The sequence below is a fragment of the Castanea sativa genome, chromosome 4, assembly GCF_040712315.1.
Source record: "Castanea sativa cultivar Marrone di Chiusa Pesio chromosome 4, ASM4071231v1".
In the NCBI taxonomy this organism is placed as follows: domain Eukaryota; kingdom Viridiplantae; phylum Streptophyta; class Magnoliopsida; order Fagales; family Fagaceae; genus Castanea; species Castanea sativa.
In genome coordinates this window covers 4,572,855-4,581,807 of record NC_134016.1, presented here as the reverse complement: position 1 = coordinate 4,581,807, position 8,953 = coordinate 4,572,855, and the positions used below count along the sequence as shown (strand labels likewise).

Here is an 8,953-nt window from a genome sequence, read left to right as displayed (position 1 = left end):
TGGGGTGTGTGCTAGACTACTAGTAGTTAGTAAAGAAAAATAATGAAGCAACTAAACAACAATAATTAATAATTTAATTAACCAATACATTATAAAAGACAAACAAATTAAATTATATTAGGCAGTGGGTTGAGCCGTGGATAATGCACAGTGGATTGTGTAATTTATACTCTTTAAGAAACACCCTGTGAAAAATTCCTGGAGCCGTCACTGGGTAAATTGGTTAAAATAAAAGTTCAGGGGAGTGCCATGGGCCACTTCCTTCAAGTTTAGGAGGGTGTAGGGACATTTTTCATTTAGAAAAATTATAGAGCATAAACTGAAAAACCTCCTAACAATATAGACTTTAAAATGGACATTACTAGTAGAAGTGAAATGAATAAATAATATGGTAAAACCTAGGCACAATATTTTAGGTGCAATACATTAGCTTCGTCAGTTCTATTCATATACATAATTGCATTGAATTTAATTATTTTTAAAAATGATGTTATTGTATGTACTTTGATTAATGTAACCGGGTGTTTAAATTTAATTGAGAACCCAATAACTCTATAAAAAAAAAAAAAAAAAGTTGAGAACCTAATACACTACATCTAAGGGGTATACTTAAATTTTATCCTAAATAATATTACTCCATGTAAATTTAATTGAGAACCCAATAACTCTACAAAAAAAAAATTGAGAACCTAATACACTACATCTAAGGGGTATACTTAAATTTTATCCTAAATAATATTACTCCATGTAATTAGTGTAGGTTCGGTGGAATAGGAAGTTCGTTGGAAAACATTGTTCCATCAATGTTTTTTTTTTTTTTTTTGAGATAGATTTTACTTTTTATCTTAATAAACCTAATATTGGGCTACCTGAAAGGAATGATTTTTCCAAAATAAATAGTGGAGCTTTTAAAGTAACCTTTTTTTTTTTATTAAAAAAAACTTTTTAAAGTCAATTTTCTTAATTGTATGACATCCTTAAAAAAAATTAAAAGAAAAAAGAGCCTAATTTCGACCCCCATAATAACAGACACTCTAGTACTAAAGCATACCTTGTAGATTGTAGACTAGCCGGCATTACATTAATTATTATGGGGAACTTTCCTTTGCAAGGAATAACAATATTGTACAATAGTACTACGCTAAAATGTCAAATTTTCAATACATCTTTGTATATAGAGCTTTAATTATGCAGAGCTATACTTTTTTAAAATCGTTCATTTTAAATAAATTCAATGGTTAAAAAGTACACTAGTGGCCATGCCATCATACTTATAAATATCAGTGATGTTATTCCATTAAATCATTAAACTCCCTTAAAAGAGAGAAAAAATAGTAATTAAACTCTTCTCACATTCCACCACGTCTTCTTATTCTTCTTCTACCCCCCTGTCTCCCTCATTGATTTCTATATATATTCTTAATTTCATAACAACTAAGTACTAAGTTCCCTCTTTATCTCAGTGCCCGGTGTTCTGGAGCTAGAAGAGAGGTTAAAGAGAAGGCATGGCTTTAATACTCAACTCCTTCAACTTTCACTCCCTTCCTTCAGTATTTGCTCTCCCATTGATGAGATCTCATATATCTCCAAAGTCTTCTATGACCTCCACTTACTTCTCCAACACTAAGTGAGTTTATACTTCAAATTTCTCATCACAAGGATTAACATTTTTCTTAATTAGAATGCAAGATGGATCAATAACTCATTTGAATTTTTGATTTTCACATCATGTATTATAATATCTTGATTTATTTTACTTGCTCTTTAAACATGCTATATGAGCATACACACAAAGTCATGACGATACTATCTAGGGCAGGCTTGATATAATCTGAGGCCTAAGGCGATGAATTCAAATGAGGCCTTTTAAATAAATAAATTTATTTACACTAACCAAACCAAAGTTAATTTTATCAATTTATATTAACTAATATTAGGTTAATTTGATGAATTAATATTAGCTAATCTAATTACTTTCATATAAAGAATTAAATATCATAGTTGAGGAATAAAATTTAACAAAAAGAAACGAAAATTTATTATCTTTTTACAAAAAAAGGTTTAGTTTATCTTATATATAAGGCAATGCATGATTATGTAAAGTTGTAGTTTAATTTTCAAATTTATATTTGGTGTTAAGAGAGATAGAAATTGTTTGGTGTGCACTATTTGAAAGATTAGGTGGCCAATGTTGACAATTTACCATGTAGGATATTGATTCACAAAAAAAAGATCCCAAGGTATTAAGGAAAATTATTGTGTAACACATCTACAATATTTTTTTCTTCACATTTTGGGGTTCCAATTTTGTTACTTTTCTATTAGTCTCGTATTTTGGAGTCTTGTTGAAGATGAGAAAAAGAAAATGCTAAAGTTACGAAAAAGTTTAGTACAAAATTTTCATAATTTGATGTTGCAATGAATGTGAATAATGAATTTCAACAACCTAAGTAATGATGCTTGAATTTTATTTTTTATTTTTTATGATTGGTGATATATTAATTTATAAGTTTTATGTAGTAAAAGTTGTAATATCATCACTCATGAGTAAAATAGTGTGCAATCATTAAAAAAATCTATAATCATAAAATTTGGGCCTTTTTATAATTGGGGTGAGACCATTTTTATAAAAGGTTAGTTGGGGCTTTAGGCCGACCTTGATACCCATTGTTTTTTTAATTGGTGTCATTGCTTAATTATTTAAAAATTATAAAAGATATGTAGATGCCATTTTTTGCTAAAGACCTGATAGGCCCACACATATCAAAGTCTAAGCCTTTGGGGCCAATTATCTTTGTTTGTAATATCTTATTTTATCCTACACATGACCCAAAGTCATGTACTTTTTTTTTTTGCTAACGCCCAAAGTCATGTGCTTTATTTAATGAGGAAATTAAAAGAGTATGGTATGGAGGGTAAAGATTGGTTATATGTTGGTTTAAAATGGACCCAAGGTACAAAACTTGCAAAGTCAGCTGGTGACACATGAAAAATCTGAAGGCCTATGAACAAACCAAAGTGCTGACAATATTTAGCCATGAGAAGCATGCCCCCTTCATTTAATGCTCTTTAATGAGCTTCGGCCAATTTATCACGTCCTCTAAGTGTCATTTGGGCCTGGAAGGGTTCAGCAAATCAAGGTTAGTAAAAACTTTACCCAAATTGTGATTAAGCCAGCGCACTCTTATACCTAAGTAAAAACAAAATTGATGTTTTGGGCAATTTATTAGGTTCTCTAAGTGCCATTTTTGATGAAAGAGATTTGTTGTAAAAAAGTTTAGTCTTTCCAATGGCTTTTTGTAGCCGTTGAAAAAGTTTCATTATAAATAGCAAATCCTTTTTGTAGCGTAGGACCATCTCAAATTTATTACAATACCTTGCATTAATAACCCTTGAAATACCCATCTTACCTAACACACTTTACTCAAACATTTAAGGCATAGTAGTGCTCTCTCTCTCTCTCTCTCTCTCTTCATATCCTTTGCTTTTCTCGTCTTCTTTTATTTTATTTTATTTTTTGACACTAATAGATATTGAAAGTATTGTTTAATATATTTTACCTCCTATGAGTTCGTGTCTTTAAGATGCTTTCTTTTCCATGTACCATTAGCCCCTGTTGGATATCTAGAATGAGTTTTGAATTTGATTCCCTTCTCTTTTCAACCCGTGCTAGTTGGCTCATTCCCATTTTGCTTGGGCTCACCCAAAATCAACCCTACAAGATGTTTAAACTATATACTAGAGCATTCACAGCAGTGGAGTTAAAATTTTAACAATTTAGCTCCATAAAAAGTTATTTTATCTATTTTACCTACTCATTTTACAAAATATGCTGCAGCAGTGGATCTATTTTAACTTTCAACACAATAAAATAATATAAACATCACAATAAAATAATATATCTACTAAAATAAAATAATATATCTCACTACCCAAAAAATATTCAACCACAATTTAATTGGAAAAGTGAATAAATTTTTATTTTTTTTATTTTTTATTTTTTATAGCTTTCAGCTACAGTGCTCGTGTATTGATACATGAGCACTGTAGCACTTTAGCTAAATTTTTTTGCTTTACCTCCACTGTTGCAGGAGAATTTTTTGTGTTTGAGTGGAGCTAAAATAGCTATATAACTATTTAACTCCACTGCTGCAATTACTCTAATAAATGATAGATGCAATTGGCATTGCAATTTGAAATCACCTCTTTGATTCTCAAAAAAAAAAAATCACCTCTTTATTTCTTTTTCTTTTTCTTTTAATTTTTTATATTCGACACAACTCTTATTGACTTTTATTTATTTGTTTATCTAGTTACAGTTTTTTTTAACTCCATTTTTATAAAGCTAAAAAAAAATTGGTATGGAACTGACATACATAAACAAATATATGTTTTCATATTGCATTTAATTTGACCATGACCTGCATTTTAGCTACAACGTTCTAAAATTAATTACTTCTCTCAATTTTTTTCGTTGGATTTAGAGTAGCAGAAAAGTGTTTAGGCCATCCTAATGAATTCAATGCAAAAAAAAAAAAAATAAAATAAAATAAAATAAAAACCGTCCAGTGCCACATAAGAAGGTTGAAAATTTCAAATCTATGGAGGATTGGGCTAAACACAGTGTCCTAACTCTCCTAAAATCTGTTGGAAAATGTTGGCAACTACAAGACTTTTTGTCAGATCCTACTTTAGATAGATTTATTGAGCAAGAATTAACCTTTTTTATAACTAGAATGAAAGATGGATCAATAAATCATTTGAATGGTTGATTTTCGCACAATATATTATAATATCATGATTTATTACATTTGCTAATTAGACAAGGTATATATATGCGTGCATACAAAGTTATAATAATATGATGATCACTTTTATTATATTTTTATCGGTATGATTACTTAATTCTTTAGATATTTTGAAAGATATACTGATGCCTATTTTTGCTAAAGACCTTAGAGGCCCATAAGAAGCAAAGCCCAAGCCCTTAGTTCCAATTATCTTTGTTTTGTAATATCTTATTTCATCCTACACATGGCCCAAGCCCAGGTACTTTAATGGGGGAAAGCTAAGGGGTATAGTATGGAGGGTAAAGATTAGGTCTATTTTGGGTTTAACATGGTCGAAGATATAAAGCTTCCAAAGTGGGATGGTGACACTTGCATAATTTGAGCAACCATGAATAAACCCATGTGCTAGCCATGTACACACAAAGGGATATACCTTCACAAGTTTCTCTATGTGACTAAAAACTCTACCTGACCGCATTTAGCAATGAGAAGCATGCCAACTTTGTTTAATGCTTCCTCTTGAGCTTTGGCAGATTTATTTGGTTCTCTAAGTACCCTTTCGGCCTAAAAGGGTTCATAAAAACAAGGTTAGCAAAATATTTATCTAAATTATGATTAATCCAACCCACCCTAGTACTTATGCAAAAACAAAATTGAAGCCTGCCTTCCTTTCATTGATCCTAGGAGCATCTCAAATGTATTACAAAGCATTGCATTAATAACCTAGTTAATAACCATCTTAATTACCCAAAATACTTACATTACTCAATCACTTAAGACAATCTAATGCTCTATTTGTTTCGATGGAAACATTGTGCAAAGATAATTTTCTATGTTTTTCAATGTTTGGTAGTATTAGAAAAAATGAGTCAAAAGAAAACTATTTTGTACAACATATAAAGTATAACTTATTTTTTGAAATTGTTTTCCACTATTTTTTTTTTTGTTGAAAAACAACTCTATCTTACAGCAAACTAAATAAGAAAAGTTAGGATTTTTTTTTTCCAACTCATTTAAGATTATTACCAAACATAGGAAAATGAGATAGTTGTATAAAAAACACTTTTTGAAAAATGACTCATTTTCTAGAAAATATTATTGCCAAAACAAACAAAGCGTAAGGTAACAACACGTAGAAAAATTATTAAATACTCTGGGAGTACCATATGTACGTGCTCCCACCTCTCACATGAATTGTGAGTCTCACTACAAATTTAATTAGTGAGACCCACGGTTATATGAGAGGGGGAAGTATGCATTTATGGTATTCTAGGAGTACTCAATAATTACCCCATCACTTAAAGGTATTTTGTACATGCAGAAGCACAATAATGCTCTCTATTTCTTTTATCGTCTCCTTTGCTTTCCTCATTTTGCTGTATTTGACACTAACAAATATTGAAAGTATTGTATAATCTACTTTACTCTAGTGACTTTATGTCATTGAGCCTTTTTTTTTTTTTTTGCTATGTACCATTAGCCTCTATTGGACGTTTCGAAGGAGTTTTGAACTTTCTCTTTTGGGCTCACCCAAAATCAACACCCTACTAATAAATGAAGGATGCATTTGGCATTGTAGTTCAAAATCACTTTTTTTTTTTTCGTGATACAACATTTATAAAGTTCGTTTTGTTTTATAAAAAAATATATATATATTTTTATCTATGTACAGTTTTTTTAAACAATTACAATTTCACAAAGCTAAAATTAATTTGTTCCAAACTGATATACATAAAAAACTGTTGTTTTCATAAGTATTTAATTTGACCATGGTTTGCATTTTAGATTCAACATCCTAACATTAATTGCTTCCCTCTCTTTGGATTTAGAGGAGCAGAAAAGTGTTTAGGCCATCCCAATAAATTCAATGTGAACAAAGCCTGTCCCATGCCACCTAAGGCGGTTGAAATTTTCAAATCTATGGAGGATTGGGCTAAAAACAATGTCCTAACTCTCCTAATACCTGTTGAGAAATGTTGGCAACCACAAGATTATTTACCAGACCCTACCTCAGATGGATCTATTGAGCAAGTCGATGAACTAAGGAAGAGAACAAGAGACATTCCCGACAAGTACTTTGTTGCCTTAGTTGGTGATATGATCACAGAAGAAGCCTTTCCAACTTACCAAACTCGAATTAATTCCACAAAAAATTTTCATGATGAAACGGGTGTAGATAACACACCTTGGGCAATTTGGGCTAGGGCATGGAGTGCAGAAGAAAACAGACATGGTGATCTTCTCAATAAGTACCTCTTCCTTTCTATAAAAGTGGACATGAAGCAAATTGAGAAGACAACTCAATACTTGATTGGGTCAGGAATGGTAAGATATGCAACATAAGAATTTCAAAACTTTTCTAACTTATAAGAAATGAAGATTTTAACAATTTTTTCCTTTTACACCTTAAAATATAAAAAATTAAAAAACCTAAAGAAATTTATGAGAGAAAACAATTAACATGATTTAGTCTTTATCACCTATTGTTTGCAAGAAAAAAGCTCTAAATAGTTATATATTTTTGTGAAGACATGAGACATGATGACACAATAATTCTTTAAAAAAAAATTAGGACTCATTATGGTGAAGATACAACAATTAATTAATTAATATATTAGGTAAATATATTTACTTATAGGCACTTTTTTATAAGTTTTCAAAATAAATAACAACTATCAAAATTTTAAAAAAATATATCCAATTAATGAGGACAAGCTTGCAAAAGCGTTCCTGGTGTGTCCGACATGGACACGTTAGAGGTTTTGTGGTATCCATGCTTGTTAGGGGTTAATTTGTTCTAATTATCAGATTTGGTTAACAGATAGGTGCAATTCCAATCAAAACAGTTCTGGGTTTTCAAAATTGCAGTCAGTTCTTTGTCCAAACTTCTAACATAATTCAAATAGAATAACTACAACTCTCTTTTAACACAATGTCACATTGAGTTTGCATCTAAAACCTAACATCGACGATTTAAACCTTGCTATGTTATTCCCACATGAAATGCTCTTCAAATTTATAATGTTATTGGATGGAGATCTGCACTCTCAAAATTCATATAGTTCAACATGTTAATGTCTAATGCATTTTGGACCTAGGATATTGGCACCGGGGATAAATCATACCTTTGGACCATTTACACATCATTCCAAGAACGAGCAGCATATATCTCCCATGGGAACACAGCCAAGCTGGCCATGCAACATGGGGAAGTAAAGCTTGAAATAATTTCTGGTTTTCAAAATTGAAATAATTGATCAACTTTTAATCTCTAATTCATACAATTAATAATTACAACTCTCTTTAACACTGTCACAAGGAGTTTGCATCACAAACCTAAAATAGCCATTGACGAGTTAAGCCTTGCTTTCATATTACATTTACATAACCCTGCTTAAGATGTTCCTTATTATACTATTACAGTGTTGGATGGAGATCTTTATTCTTAAAATTTGTATGGATTAACTTGATTTGCATTTTGTACCTAGGATCTTGGCCTCGGGTATGATCCATACCTTTTATCCATTTACACATCATTCTAAGAACGAGCAACATTTATTTCTCATGGGAACACAGCCAAGCTGGCCATGCAACATGGGGACATAAAGCTTGCCCAGATATGTGGCATATATAATAGCCTTAGATGAGAAGCGCCATGAAACTGCATATACAAAAATTGCTGAAAAGCTTTTTGACAGGATGTAACTTGAACGTGGGGGACAGGATGTAACTTGCGGTCATAAATGCGCGCGTTCCGGGTTTCGAAGCGTCAGAAGCATTTTTTGGGAACGAAAGGACCCATACACGTGTGGCGGTTCACAAAGCATGTGGGAGGTAATATGGTCGAATCATTACTCTATTTCTCTCCTTGGATGGGTGGGAAAAATAAAGTTTTGAGGGGCTATTGTGGGGGGTAAAAACTCTTGAATAAACATTTGGGTTTTGGGCCTGATTGGCTGGCACCAGTTCGTTTTTTATCAGGGCCTCCAGGCCCACCAGTCAGTCTGCAATGTAAAGGTCCGAGGAGTTGTCCGAGGATGAATGTCTTCTCGAACAGGCCCGGCGATAACCCTGGGACTTGCTAAACGGGTTAAAGGCAGAATTCTGGAAAAACTGATGGGTAAGAGGGTGATCCAAGCATCCTCTAGAAGCAAGGATGTGAG

The 8,953-nt window shown here is 31.8% G+C and overlaps 1 pseudogene; it reads left to right on the top strand.

Moving 5' to 3' along the window:
- The first annotated feature begins 1,505 nt into the window (after nucleotides 1-1,505).
- On the top strand, nucleotides 1,506-8,690 carry LOC142632236 (stearoyl-[acyl-carrier-protein] 9-desaturase, chloroplastic-like; annotated as a pseudogene).
- Nucleotides 8,691-8,953: the final 263 nt, after the last annotated feature.